This window comes from Centruroides sculpturatus, unplaced genomic scaffold, assembly GCF_000671375.1.
Source record: "Centruroides sculpturatus isolate CEXI.00-Female unplaced genomic scaffold, Cexi_2.0 scaffold80, whole genome shotgun sequence".
NCBI lineage: Eukaryota > Metazoa > Arthropoda > Arachnida > Scorpiones > Buthidae > Centruroides > Centruroides sculpturatus.
The window spans coordinates 393883-410378 of record NW_019384552.1 but is presented as its reverse complement, the minus strand read 5'-3'; the positions used below and the strand labels follow the sequence as shown (position 1 = coordinate 410378).

At 32.1% G+C, this 16496-nt stretch overlaps 1 long non-coding RNA gene across 1 annotated transcript; it reads left to right on the top strand.

The window, feature by feature from the left end:
* The first annotated feature begins 1006 nt into the window (after positions 1-1006).
* On the top strand, positions 1007-10166 carry LOC111623691. The gene is made up of 3 exons (XR_002756464.1): positions 1007-1171; positions 6484-6570; positions 10121-10166. It is a non-coding gene; the product is annotated as an uncharacterized LOC111623691 (long non-coding RNA).
* The last annotated feature ends 6330 nt before the right edge of the window (positions 10167-16496 follow it).

Sequence of the window (16496 nt, the reverse complement as noted above, 5' to 3'; positions counted from 1 at the left end):
TTTAATCTAATTTAGTGCATTATGGATGTCGCGTAAACGAGCATGTCAGCTTTGAAAGAATCGAGCATAAGAAAATAATAGAATATTAATTGTAATTCTTATAAATTATAAATATACAAATTAGGTTCAATGGAAATGCATTATCTCAATTCAATTTTACTTCAGTTAAAATTATGCTTACCATAATATTTTTTTTTTCTCAAACGGGAATAATTTTGCAAAAATAAAGCCTACTAGAATAAGTACAGTACCTATAATTGAAAAAGCTAAATAAAAAAGTTGTTAACGAGTAAAACGACGAGTTAAAAACCGATTTTAATAACTCAACTGAACATAGGTCTACTATTAAAAACTTATTGATATTTATCACTAGTGTAAACGTTCTTTAAAAATTCTTTGTCACTTAAATCGGTACCATTAAAATATGACAATATACTTGAAGAAGTTCCTTCCGCTGCTACTAGACACGCCTTATGTTTCGCACATTCAAAGTGATTTTTAATGTCCAAACGCCCACCATGAGCTACTGAAAATTCTAAAAAGTACAGTTTACATTTCACTTTCTCAATACAATCACAAACTTTTTGAAAACGGTTAACCCTTTTTTAACTCATCAGTAAACACACTGTTTCTTTTGTGTATTTTGGAGATTAAATTAATGTACAGTACAAAATAATTGCAATTGCCGACTAGAAGTTCGAACTCGACTAACAAGTAAGATAGAACATGCGCAACAATGACGTGGACAGAATAAGTTTCAATGTTGCCAACTCTAATTGAAACAAAATATCTAAAAATGAAATAAAAATACCTAGATCTCGTAGGCTTCATGCTATTATAAATTCTGTAAAAAACTATCTGAATAAAAAAAAATAAAACATCTAAATTCATTAGGCCACATGCTATACATTTTAAAGAAAAAAGCTAGACAATGTTAAAAGTAGCCTACTTAGATCTAGATACAAAATATTTAGATTGGCAACAGTAAGTGAAACAGAGGAGACATTTTAGTTGCCAAATCGCCATTTACTCCAGGCTGCATATTTTTACTTCTTGTATATATTCGGCCCTTTTAAAATTTTATCAAATAACCAGGACAAAATGACAAACCGGCCGGGACGCAGGGACACTTCATCAAACCATAACAGTTCCGGTCAAAACGAGACGTCCGGTAAGCCTAGTTAAAATAATTAATTATAGGCATTAATTGCAATATAGTAATATTTATGATTTTATTAGGCACTAAAATTCAGAACTTAGTTAAAATTAAATCTATGTATACATCAATTCTTGTTGGTTTGAAGGTTTGTCCTTTATACAAATCTTTATTCTTAAATCGACCTGGACCAAACTTTGTATAAGTACTGTACTACTTATACCCTGAAATCGATACTAAGCTATATATTACCCCGAAAAATTGGGGTAGATTCTGCATCGTTTACCTGTACCGTTATCTGTTGACAAAAATAATAAATAAATGCTAATTGCTGGTTTTCTGATTGTTGATAATAGATTGTTGGTTTGCCTGCCGACGCCTGCCGAGTAGCTTAATGCCTGCCTCAAGGCATCATCACTGTGGAATGATATTAAAATATTGTCCCTATAGATGAGGCATCATCACTGTGAAATGATATTAAAATATTGTCCCTATAGATGAGGGTCCATCTGTCGGGAGACAGATCTGCAAAGAATTTTGCTAAACAACTTTCGTGTCTCGGTGATGGCAAATTCACTGAAGTTTCGGATACTAATTTGATAACACTTACTACATAAACAACAAACGGATATACGAGAGAGCAATATTGGAATCTAAAAACAAATGTGTTGCCGAACATACCTGGTGGAATTTTTAAACTCCTTGGAACTAGCTGGACTACCACCTCACAATCCAGATCTATAGAAGCATCAGCAATGTTTAATGCTCTTGCGAAATTTCGATCACCAAATGAATACAACGAAACGATAATGATCTTTCATCTTTGTTTCGCAAGCCCGAGCAATTTTTTTGTTTTTTACAGATTCATTATTATAAGTACTCCGGTCAATAAATGCACATTTTAGTTACTAGGACCATTGTTTTTATCACCCTCTCTCAATTTCACACTCTTTCAGACGCCAGGCACACGTCGCTACTTTTAATTAATTTTTGAATTTTAGTACTTTTATTTTAAAAATATTAAATAATAGAATTTTTTATGTGATGAGTTCGAAGGGAATTTTAGTCATTTCGACTCAAAACTTCGTCATCAAGTAATTATCAGAGATAAATAATATGTGGTAATAATCTGTGGAGGTTTATAAACATTTTGAGATGTCCTGATTAAATAGCAAATGAAAAAATGTGATTATGAAACCAAAGACAAAATGACTTATTTAACTTTGAATGCAACTTGATCTTGAGTAAATGATAATCCTGCAAAACAATTCGTATAAAGAAAACGCGTAGACAAAGTTAAAAAACGAAAAAGCATTTATATCGTCACAACGCCGGGCTGCAATTTTTCGTCGCAATGCACTTAAGTTTAGTAGTATCTTGCCCCGTACATCATACTTTTTCGTTCACAATGGAGTCATGCTATGATCTAACTCCGGGAGAAAATTTTGAATTGAAATTTCCTGACTTCCAGTCCAAACCTGAAGTTTGTATATAACTTAGTTAAGCGGGGTTTCCCGCCCATAAACTTTCCATATCTGGTTTCGAATTTCATCTATCTAGCTCCGTTCTCGAGACTAAGTACGGACAGACATCAATGCGAATTTATGGGTCTCTAAATTTTGAAAATTGCAATCCAAAAACACGGCCCACGGGAAATGATCGAAATTTATTTTTTGTAGTGATTCGTATTAGAATATAATGAAGTATTTGGTTGAAACAGTTGTGTTAGTTATAGAATTCTGCTTCATTTTTCTTATTTAGTTTTGCCTGTTTAACTAGACAACTAAAATCGCAGTAGGCAATCTGTTTCGCTATACCTCGTAATTCCAAGAAGTTTCGGTATTTCTGCAAATATATTAAGATATCTGTTTCTTGGCCTTCCTCTCTGTATTGGTATCCATTCAATCGTAGTTTCAGATAGAGATGTCCTGTCAGAGTTCTACAACCGGTGTGCCGTCACAAAGTGAAAGGTGTGATGTAAACTTTTACATATTCTATTAATTTCAAGTGTTATTTATATATTTTTATCACAGTTGTTGTGTTTCTTTTGCTTGTATATTATGTGGAATAAGATGATGTTAAAGCAATAAAAACATATGTCGTCCCAGTACTCACTTATTCTTTTGGAGTTATACATTGGACTCACACAGATCTTGAGCAACTCCAAAGGAAAACAAAAACAACGCTTACTAAGCATAAACAACATCATCCTAAATCTGCCATAGAAAGATGGCGGACGTCGCCTGATCGACATAGTTAACCTCCACTACAAACAAATACAGGCATTACGAGAGTTATTTTTTTTACAAAAAACAAGAAACATCACAGTTACATAAAGCAGTAACTCTAGCAGACTCAAATAATACACCATTAAATTTACATTCACAACGTATGGACACGACACAACATAAATAGCATAGACACCATTAAGCAATCATGTGTGCGAAAGGCACTCCATGGCAGACATCCCTATGACCTGGGCCACGATTTTGTTGATAACTGCGTCAAACAGCTGGTTAGCTCGGGGATGCCTCTTTGGGGAGACGGAAGATTGCTATACAGGATCAGGTTATAAATACTAAAAACTACAGAAAACACATACTCAAAGATATAACAATCATAAATGACACATGCAGAAAATGTCACATTATGCCAGAAACCATATAACACATCACTTCTGGTTGCAAGCTCTTGGCACAGACAGATAATTTACATAGACATAATCAAGTAGCAAATACATCAAGAGCTTGCAAAGAAACACAAATTGGTACACATTCACGAACCATACTACAAATACGTTCAACAGATAGTTTTAGAAAACAACACGCACAAAATGTACTACAACAGCCATAATGTGATAAAACAATTTACCACAACAGACCAGACATACACTCATTGACAAACACAATAAAATCACATACATTATAGACATACCTGTTCCAAACACTCACAATGTACAAAACACATGCAGTGAAAAAATTAGCAAGTACACAGAACTCGCCCAGGAAATAAGGCATCTATAGAGGATGGAAAGGGTGCTTATTGTACCTGTCGTTCTCTCCTGTACAGGTGTGATACCACACACACTACACAAAAGCCTGGGAACATTAAAATTGAATAGAAACACATATATCACACTACAGAAGGCCACTGTATTGAATACATGTCATATTGTTAGGAAATTCCTGAATACAGACCACATTGATGTGAGGTCAGCCGATTGGGGTGAGGAGATTTCGACAACCGAGCGGTCATTACTGTCGTGTGGGCGCAGAAAGACTGACCGAAACAGGTTTACCATATAAAACCGTTTAATAATATATATAAATTGTTCTTACAACAATTCAATATGTCCGGCGAAAGCCTATCCAACGATGGGATACTAAAACAGTTCTAATAAAAACGGAAAAGTTCGACTGTTCGATCGGTCCTTGGGTATTTTCGGCACACTGGACGCAGAGAACGATGGCCCCGTGGCACGCACCAGCACTTGTAGATATGTCCTCGGTTGACGGGTCGAACCTCGGCGATTCTGGACGTGACCTCGGCCCTTCTGGACGTGACGGGTTGGCGAAACCGCTTCCAGGGCGTCGAAAGAGCCTACGTTGTATCTTTGTCGTGAGCACCACGTCCCCGCAGGTGAGCACTACACACCACAACCCAAGACCTGGTAAAGTTCCCGAAAACGCGGTTTTATCGATTTTTCCACCGCCGTCGCATCTTCATTGGTCTCTCCTCGTCACATGGTGACAATTCGAAACCCCACCGAAGGGCGCGGGAAAGGTCAACGTCGCGTCGGAACCCGACTCCTCTCCAACCTCGTTCTCCTCGACTTTATCTATTGTTTAAAATATTTTAACAAGACAAAAGGTTCATTGTTTAAATCCGATCTTTAAGTTCGCTCTTTCGCACTACGAAACTTGACTCATTCAAAAAGTAGTTAATTGCCTCCTTTCGGACCCCGTTTGGGTCCTCACATTGACACACTTATTTAATTTTTGTCTTGTTTTGAAGTTACTATGCGTTGACTCTGGTCCGGCATAGTACACAGCCATCGGTGTCAACCGAGTGTAACTCACAAAACTCAACATAATAATAATAATAATAGGTTTATGGCATTATGAAATTTTATTACTAGTATCGTATCATACGTTATTATGGGGAATAACATTTTAGTGTGCCGTGTTGAGTCATGTCGAGTCATAGGTGTGCCGCGAGCAGAAAAAGGTTGCGGAACACTGCTTTACTTGGCCGAGCGCCAATTAAAATACAGTCAATAATTGTAAGCTTTTCCTAAACAATAATAATTAGCTCTTACTCTCATCGCAATCTAATCAATCGCAATTCATCAATGATGCAATACGTTGAGAATAAGTTAATACCCTTTTAAATGCTCAAGTGACCAGGAAATTAAAAAAATATATGCAATAGAAAAAATAGAAAAAAAACACGTGATAAAACAGTAGTAGTATACCAAATATGTTTCATTTTTTTTATAGCGTAAATCGTACTCTTCGTGACATATCGACTTACTTTACGCCGTAAAGTTTACGGCATGCAAGTTGTTAAGAATTTGAACGCGTGATAAAAATCTTAATTGATCCCGATTGTGATGTTGGATCATTACGAAATCAATAACTTCAATCGGGCGACTCGAACGAATAATAAAAATCAATATATTTTCGTTGGAAATTTTATCAAGAGTAGATAAAAATTGTGGATCTCGTGGTTATTGTATTCACTAGTTTACTTTTATTGGTTACGGCAACGCAATACATGGGCAAACTGCCAAGAGAGGACGCTTCCCGGGAGAACTTTCTTTCTATGGTAAACTTGCCCCTATTCAGGTGTTACAACACGTGAAGAAAATTCGAAAAACCACGTGTCCGACCCGTTAGCCAGGTGGGAACCCACGACTCACCGAACACTGATTCAATGTTCAGTTGATCGTAGGTTCGCGCCATCCGGTCACTGGTGGGCGTTTTCGAATTAAAATTAATCAAACTGTATTGTGGGCATCTCAAAGTTTGCATCCAAATCTCAAAAGCATCGCGAAACTTTTACATCGAACTTCATAAACAAAATCTTTTCCTATGTATATTATATATTATGAATAAATTTTAAAATTGAAAATAATTTAAAATTAGTTGGTGTCATTAATATGAAAGAAATAAATAAGGAAAATTACCTTTAAAATTTTATGCCCGTAAATGACTATATTTTCTAGTTAAACTGTATTTATCTTTATCATATCTTTATCATAATTTTATATATTTTAAAAAGAAAACAAAAACATAATTCGTTTAATAAATATTACATAATTTCAGATTTTAAATTTTATGAAAACTGTATCTACAATTAAACTTGGAATACGTATGTGGAATGTTGTTTTAACAAAGACTGTGTTATTACAGGTAACATAATTTTTTTTAATTACACATAATATAAAATCAGCTGGAATAGACTATTATTTTATTAACACATTATTATTCAGGGTGGGAAAGAAAGCCACTTACATTTAATTACAAACTTACAATTTTACACTCGGGTACATATTTATTATATAATTTTCTTTTATTAAATTAAATACGCTTGTTTTGACTTTCCTAAGAGACGTTTTAATATCTGATCTACTGCTTAACTACATTTATTCTACGATCGGTTCGTATTTCATTTTGTTCATTTCGTGTTTTTTGAAAAAAATGATGGCTTTCTTTTTACTTTCTCGGCTGTTATAAGAGGGAAAGTATGACGATAGGTAAAAAAAATGACCCCCAAGATTTTTAATTTTTGGACTCAGGACACCTTGAAATATAAAAAAATTCGGAAAGTTTATCTGTATGTATGGTTGTTAGTGTGTGATACGATTTTGTTCACGCTTGCTTTTTTCAATAATTTCTGAAATTTTGCTGGGAGGTTTGTGTTTTAGGGGATCGATACTATTAAATTTTGGTGATTAATTAATTAAAGATCGAGAGGGTGGGGACATAATAGGGTCGGACTTAATGACGATTTTATTTATTATTATCATACACAATTTTTTTATAAAACTCATTCCTACCCTCAAAATTAAGCTTTTTGCCGTTTTTATAATAGTTAAAAATATAAAAATTTGTTTTAATAAAATATGATAACAGATGGCGTTACCAAAATTTTAAATGTCTCACTTGTCAGTGAAAGTTGAACAACTCGTTGCTGGTTTATTTTAACTAAAACTACATATATTTGTCAAGAGCTATTTTTATAAAAGTTAAACTAAATATTAGACTTATTTGAAGGGACGTCATAAGTATATAAATCAATTTAACCAGACGGGAATAATCCATTAAGTACAGTACAAATGTTTCGATTTGTCATATGAAAATTAACACTGCAATGCAGGTGAATAAATTATTTATCTTGTTATTCATAATTTTAATGATTGTGTGTGTATATTGATTGAAAGGGCCCACAGGAAAATTAAAAAGAATAAAACAAATATTAAGATAACTAATTGCTCCTCCTGAGATTATCCTTATTTTTTTCTTTCTCCCGATTAACAATTTCGTAAAACAAAGATATTTTATAAGAATAAAGTCATTACACTGAAGTAGCTACATGCTCGACTAACTTAGGTAACTCCTCCAATTTTTTCGGCTTTACAAGAGTGTACTGCTCGCTTATTTACGATTAGTCTAAAACAGTGTTTCTTAACCTCTAACGAATCGTCGCCCCCTTCAACGTAGTATAGTCCCCTTCAATAAAACCGTTACGTAGTATCGCCCCTTCACTTCAAAATTCCGATGTCGAGGGCCAAGGCTAACGCCAAATTCGTATTGCATTGAATAGACTAGTGACTAGTATAATGTTATTTGTTTAATTATTGTACGATACAACGAATAAAATATCTAATTATTCTTAATATAATGTTTTACTATATCGCCCAGAAAATTGTTTTTCGCCCCAGAATATAAATTGTTACTAATCGCCCCCTCAACACGGAAAAACGCCCACATGGGGGCGATATCGCCCCCGTTGAGAAACACTAATCTAAATGGAAGATTGTAATATTATGAAATAGGCACACGTGTCGAATCTGGCAGTCGTGTTAAAGATCCTGAAGTCCACGATGTGCGACCATTAAATGCAATTTTCATTTCATTATTTCAGTTAGGGCACTTAATTTTTTTTTATCACCAATTATGTGTATTTGCTGTTTAAGTTTATGGAATGGATATTGTTTAGGGCAAGGATGTCGAACTTTTTAGAGCTCTGGTGCAACGTGGTGAGCGTAATTATCTTTAAATATGTTTATGCGTTTCGAAGTTTTAAACTTTCAATAAATAAAATAAATGAAATAAATATACTTTAGTTAGAATATATGTAAAGATGACTGAAGAAAAAGATAATCGGATAATAAATTGAAAGGATAAGTGAAAAGAACACATGATAAACCGAAATCGTATGATTCGTTATGTGACGGATGATTTCTCCAGAAGAGCCACATTGGACAGGCGTGTCATATATTCGCCACTCCTGGTTTAGGGTCTGGAAATGGATTAATTCACTTTTCATTATTTTTAATGCAGAAAATTGATTCGAACTTCAAATGGCCTCCTGGAACGAATTAAATTCGAAGTACGAGACAACACTGTATAAACATTTTGAACAAAGATAAAAATATTAAATTTATAGATGCTTTAGTTGTAAACAATGCAGACCATTTCACAGACCACGTTTTATTTTTTAATTTTTTGTTAACAATTATTTTAGTTAATGCGTAATGAAAAAGTAAATTGAACAATCAATTATTTGTTATAAACTGAGTCTGTACTTTAATAATCCAGCAATGAATTGTTTATCATTCCCAGCAACATTTGGTCTAGTCATCTGTTATTATATTTTATTTTAAGAACTTTTATATTTTTAACTATTTAAAACGGCAAGAAGCTTAAATTTGAGGGTAGGGATGAGTTTTATAAAAAAAATTGTGAATGCTAATAACGAATAAAATTGTTATTAAGTCTGACTGCAGATACACACGACCCCCATTATGTCCCCATCCTCCCGACCTTTAATCACCAAACTTTAATTAATAGAATCGACCCCTTCATAACCAAACCCTCTCTGCAAAACTTCAGAAATTTTCCACAAAAAGCACAGGAGTTATTAAGCTTTGTTAGGGTTTAATAGGGTTCGTTCTCCCTACACAAACTAGCATTCTTACATACAGAAAAAAATCCCCGATTTTTTTTTTTTTTTTTTGCATTTCTCGACGTTTTAAGATGTCTTCAGTCCAAAAATGTAAAAATTTTAAAGTCATGTTTTGCCAAACTTTTCCTCTTTTATATACACCGTATTACAGCCGGAGAAGTAAAAATAGATACGAAGTATGCAGCAAAGAAATAAAACTTGTAAAGGTTTGACTTACTTATTTTCTTCCTATGTCATTTACATTCCTATATTGCCTAATCAATATGAATGCCTCTCGAAAGACCTAATTTAGGAAATAAATTTTTTTTCAAAGTAAAGGTAAATATAGGTAATGAGTTAAGAAATCATTAAAAATCTATTTATTATTTGCATACTACATACTCTTTGAAAATGATGTTTCTATAATCCATTAATTTGGAATTTAGAAATCATTATAAGTATGAAATAACCATAAATAAATTTTGAAATTTTAATGTATAAAGGATTGTTTTAATCAGTTTTTTATGCATTAATACATCTTATATAAAATTTATATAAAGATTTCTATTTTGTAACATTATACAATGACTAATTATAGAATTTTACAAACTAATAACAACTTTTTATGTACCGTACTTTATATAGGCTACTTACAATATACTACTTATTATTTTACATTATACTTTAATGTAGAAATAATATTAAAGAATAAATTATTTTTAACAATTACCCAATTAAAACTTGTCGTATTGTTGCTTAAAATTGATAATATACTTTATTTTATTTTAACAGGTCATAAGTTTCTCTTGCTCTTCGATAACATTTCTTCTTCAATGGCATCAACTTCAAAAGAAATCTTAAAACTTTTCAAATCGTTTATTTCGGTTTTGTAAAAATAATTAATAAAAATATGATCATATTTTTAATTAAATTTGAATTAATTTAATTATTGGTGAAATTTAAACAGCTTTTACGTATTTATAATATGGATATAAATTGTTTTAAAATGAATATTTTTATTTTATCTGATTCCTGCGTAAAATTATTTCATTTTTAATTCTATATAGGCCTATTTTATATTCGGTATTACAGATAAATTAAAATTCATAATTACACATCAATTAAAAATATTTTGTCTATGAAAGCAACCATTGAATTTTATCTATTTTAAGTTAGTAGGAACGAAAAAATGTAACACACAATCTGTAATCCTACAAATTGAACCCTGTTCGCTGTATTGTACTACAATATTACATAAGATCAGAAATTACGAATCATATAGCAATCACGTGTGGCTTGAGAATATAATGTTTTTCTTCTGTATTTATGCTAAACGTTAGCGTTTGCGTAAGGAGAGCACATATAAACGAAGTTATATTCTCGTTGAAATTGTTTCGAGATCAGATTATCAATGAATTAGTTAAATTTTAAAACTCCAAAAGACGAGAATATCTGCATCTCGAAAATCATGAAATTTTCATTATTAATGTCTAATCTTCAATAAATCATGTAAACATTTTCCATCTTCCCCACTCCAACTGTCATCCGGATTCTCAGAGAAGAAGGACGAAGCCTTTGTCTCTTCAGCCATCCGTCCCTCGATTTAAATGTCAGATTTCGTCGTTTAAACAGAATGTTAAGTTATGATTAATAGTATTTAAAGTAAGTTGTTAACGTTTAAGCATTTTCCATTTATTTGAATGTAAATGTCAGACAGTCTTTCACCAGAAGAATGTTATTCGCATACCTTCGTAATAAACATCTCCGGGATTATATAAACTATCTTATTCAACACTAACTACGTTTCCATTCAACTTTGAGGCAATTTCAATCTGTTGTTATAAGACTATATTTCGACTGTAAACTTTTACTAGCAGCTGCATAGCAAGGTCGTGCACGTTGGGAAGGTTTTGGGATTTAACCTTTCCATTTGAAAGGAAATTTAAACTTAATTAGTAACTTATGTAACTTATTTTGTGTATAAAAATTAAACTACATTATAAAAAATGTTTTGTTTTAAACTCGCCAATTAAACACATGGCACAACAGTTAACATCTAAGCATCTATCGTGTTCACAATAGTAACAACAAAATCTTAAACATAATTTAGAACGTAATATTGTTTTAAAAAATTAAATTTCAACATCTTAAGTATTAGTACGTATTGTATAATATAATATGTACAGATACTCGCGAAGTTATGCAATATTATATAATATAAATATTTACAAAATTGACCAAGTAAATTAAAATTACGATAATAAGAATATAAAAACTGTAACATTTTAAATCTTAACAAAACAGTATAAATAAAATTCTTAATATTTTATTTAGTTTATCGAATACATTTTTTTCAGTGAAAAAAGTTTTATTTTTGTTATTATAGTGGATTAAGTAAATAAAATTCTTCTAAAATTGTAAAGAAACCATCAGGCTTTTCTCAATTTACAAAATTTTTAGCTTAAATGTTTTTTAAAATACAAGGTATTTTAATTTTTTTTAATATGACAGCTTGGAAAAATATCAGATAGTTTGAAAGAACGATCGATTTTGCGAAAAATAATCATATTTAAAGTTTTAAATGATAAAAAATGCAGAGTTTTTATGGTTCTACATTTCACTTCGATATGTTTATTCGATATAAGAACGTAAATAATATAATTAATCATAACATTGATAATAGTCGTGGACGCCAGCCACTCTAAGGGGCGTACACGATATTCATAAATGTAACATGTGACCTAAACATCTTATCAATCGTTTTTTTTTAATTATAATCCATTTACGAGTTGTGGATAGAGAATTACATTACACATAAAAACAAAGGCACTAATAATATATAACCATATAATTTAAAAAAAAAAACGTAAAAATGGCTATCTTTGAATAAATAAACGAAACATGCTAAAATTGGATTATCACCATTAAGCATTTTAAACATTTTTAACTTCGAATGTGAAAACCGAGTCTCAATTATTTTGAAGAGTGTATCGTCAGATAATAATATATTTTATTAATAAAAATACACCAACTAATTAAGATTATTATAATAAGTTTACTTAACAATTTATTATTACATATATACTATCGTTATATCATATATGTATGTGAGTGTATATAGAAACTTATGAAAAATAAAAAATTTTGAAAGCTATACATACCTTCGTCCTTTTACGTTTAAATAATCGTCTCTCTTCTAGACTAAGTTTCCTTAATGATTCATCCCATTTAATCCGTTATTTCTTACGTGTAGAAAGTAGGAACGATTTTTAATTTTTATCGTAAACAAATATCCATAAATAGTTACATTATTGAAATATTATTTATTTCTCTACCGACAACTAAGTTTTCCGTTGCATTCCCACCACCACTACTAATAAAAGAAAACTGATCGAACGGTGGCAATAAACATCGGCACGGGTAAAAGTCGTTTGTTGAGCGATGCAGAAATTAAAATGCAACAACGACGATACTATGGAATAAGTATGAATACATTTTTAAAATTTCAGATGGATTAAATACACATTGGATATCTTTCGTTTCTTTGTTTTTTCGCATTTAAACTTTTTATTTCTTCTTATTTGAGGTTTCGATCTATAAATATTTTTATAAACTATACATATATTGTTAATGTTCATTTTTTCACAATGCTGTAGTCTTTATCACATTAGGACTCACAGCAGTGAAACTCCGCCAAGTAAAGAAGTCATCTACTGACTACATATACTGGAATCAGAGTTGCCGATTTTTTGGGGTCGCTTTCTTCGCTCCCAAAACACTCAAAGTAATTCCGAATATCTCATTCGAAAGAAAATTGTTTTTTTAAGGTAGAGTGCGAAATTTCAAGATGTTCTATGAAGAGGTTTCCGAAATATAAGCAATTGAAAAGCTTAAAAATCGTCAAAATAACTGTACTCTTCTCTTACTTCATCGTTCACTGCAGATACACCTAGAGAAAAACCTACTTGATCTAGAAAACCCAAATGTTAAACTTAAGCCTTTCTCGTTAAACTAACATAAATTCATTTTATCCTAATTTTTATATATTATTCAACACATTAACAAAATGTGTTCTTGTATAAGAATGTTTCCTGTGCGTAATTACAGCAGGAATTCAAAATGTCTCGGTTTTCAAACACGTGAATGAAGCACAGCTCTCCGTGATTGCAAGCACAAGCTCCTCCCTGAAGTCACTTTGCGTAATGTTAAAATACAGTAGAGCGTCGTTTATCCGAATCAATTGGGGACTGGTGTTCTTCGGATAACCAATTATGTACGAAAAAATACATTAATTTATCCCGTGTTGAAATTTTTTCTCCGTTGCGTGTCGCTTCGCGTTGAACTTTCGCCGATGTTAAGCCTAACGAAGACTATTGTATCGTTAAAAATTATTTTTTTATTTTGTACAAACGAAATAAATATATTGAAAATATATAAAAACAATAAAAAATTATACTTCAGAAGTTAATTTAGTATCAAAAACGTAAAATATTTGAGTAGCCGAAGACATAGCCAAAGATTACAGCGCCACAGCACTATCGAAAATTTAAATTTGTCGACTGGAATTCCTTCGGATAACCGACGTTTCGGATAATCGACCTTCGGATAAACGACGCTCTAATGTACTGATGTTTTCGATAGCAATAGTAATGTTGGTATTTTTCACCGATGAGGTACGCCTCGTCGGTGAAAAACACATTGTCAAGTTCTCTTCTTCCATTTTGGCACAAAATTTGCAACCATCTGCAGAAATGCAAACGTTTCTGAAAATCACACGGTTTTAGTTCTGCAACCGAGGCAAGAGGATACAAGTTCAGTTGTATTCCGACTGCCATAAGATAACCTAATCTAATTGGAAAATTTCCGTAAACTTACGTTTAGAGAAAGCTTCATTTTGGTCCAACTTTTTTCTCTTTATTCTCTTTTAATCTCTTAATTAAAACAGACGGTCGTCCACTCTCCTTTCCTATCTTCTGTTTCCCAAAAATGTTCCACGAAACGAACGATACTTTTTTTCCCGGGTGACAAAAGATTTGGATATCGCTCACGAGATGCTTGATATTTTTACATGGGATTGATAATCGAAATACTGTATTCCGTACGCATGCTGGCTTTGAGAAATCGGCATGGTACTCTCGTATGGCGTCAAAGAGAACAATAAACGCTTTCAAAACCCAATGCTTCGTACTTCAAATTTAATTCGTTCCATGAACTCGTTCGAAGTCCCAATTTTTCGGATTTTTTAATTTTTCTCTTAGAAATAATAAAAAGTAATTAATCCGTTCTTAGACCCTAAACGCGGTAGCGTTTAGGGTCTGGGAATGGATCATTTGGATAAACTTAAACAGCAAATAAGCATAATTTTGGGTAAAAATAACACAATTAATTGATCTAAATAATAAATTAAAACACATAAACAATAAATAATATGCGTAAATACTGTATAATTTACTGTATCGTAGTAAGGAGTGATAATGTCCCATTTCTTTAGGTCACCGTGCAGCTGCTTTGTTTTCTCTCAAATAATCCTCTCAGGATATCATCAGCCAATTGCTGTTAATTTATCCACAATAGAGGAGGTGCAGTCACGTGATAAACGTCATCGCTCCGCCCACCAAAACAATCGTCCGCCATATTGGTTGCTTATTTGACGTTTGCTCGCTCTTTCGCTTATTATGTCAACGTGGAAGAAAGGCATCTTACCTGGTTATGCAGCCGATTTAAAAGATAATGATTTGATAGAATATAAAGAAAAAATTTCTTTTATTGGATGGGATCCATACGAAATGAAACCAACAGATTTTTCATCTAACGATTTAACCACGTGGCCCACTATAGAACATGGAGACATAGTAAATTATTTAGTTTTAATAACTAATTAGCTAACGCTGTCACACTAAGTCAGATGAAGGCATACAAATCACTCGATGCTCATAGTTATTTGACAAGTGGATTTATTCATCGAGAAATTTTATCAAGATAAATCGTAATGATTTAATTTTGCTTGTAGGAAAGGTACGTGTCTTCATTTCAGACTTTCCATTTCTCATAACATAAACTGCGTTATATAAAGACGAATTTAATTTTATATTTAGTCACATTTTAAGTTGATTAAGTTGTATTCATAATTAACATCAAATTTTTTTTTGTCCCCATGGTTTTGTGTTGTGCGAGTCTAACAACCTATTATTAAGATTAAATTAATTAGCCTAATAAACCCTTCTATTTATTGTTACCATATTTATCATATCAGGGACTGACTGGAGCAGAATAGACTAAATTTTTACAAAAAAATAGCATTTAATTAACCACAATTAAATTTTTAGTAGAATGCATTTCAAGCTTATCATCAGCATATTTCGGGCACAAAGACCCAAATCAGCCTAATACATCCATACAGAGATGCTTGAAATGCATTCTACTAAAAATTTGATTGTGGTTAATTAAAGGCTATTTTTTTGTAAAAGTTTAGTCTATTTTGCTCTAATCAGTCCCTGATTTGATAAATGTGGCTATAATAAATTGGAGGTTTATTAGGCTAATTAGTTTAATCTTAATTTATGTTGTGGGCTAGAAGTGTGATTTAATAACCTATTATTGTTTAAATATATTATTAGAAGTAAATAGCACAGTTTCTTACATTGTTTTTGTACACAGGTTAATTAATCACTCACAAAATCTACGGCAGCCAGCTTCAGTAGTGTGGGTTTTAGCTAAGAAAAATGAAGAGGTGATAACTGGGCATTGCAATTGCATGGCTGGACAATCTTCTTCCTGCTCTCATGTTGGTGTTATTCTTTTTGCCAATGCAGAAGGAATTAAAATAAAGATCTCCCAGACATGTACTGACCGATTAAATAATTGGATAGTGCCACATGTAAAAGATTGTGGTTACAAACCACTACAAAAAAATTAACTTTACGTCAGCTGCAACTGCGAGCAAACGGCGATGCCTTGAAGAAAAATATATACAAAAACCTTATTTGTCAAGGGATAAAACTTGGAATACTTGTATAAACAAACCTAGTAAGAGAGAATTCGAACAGTTTTTGAAAAAATTTCTGTTCATAATCCAACTGCTGCAATTTTGTCAGTGATGATGCCAGGTTACTCTAATTCTTTTACAAACCATGTCAATTCATCTTTCCATAAGAACCCACTTACAACT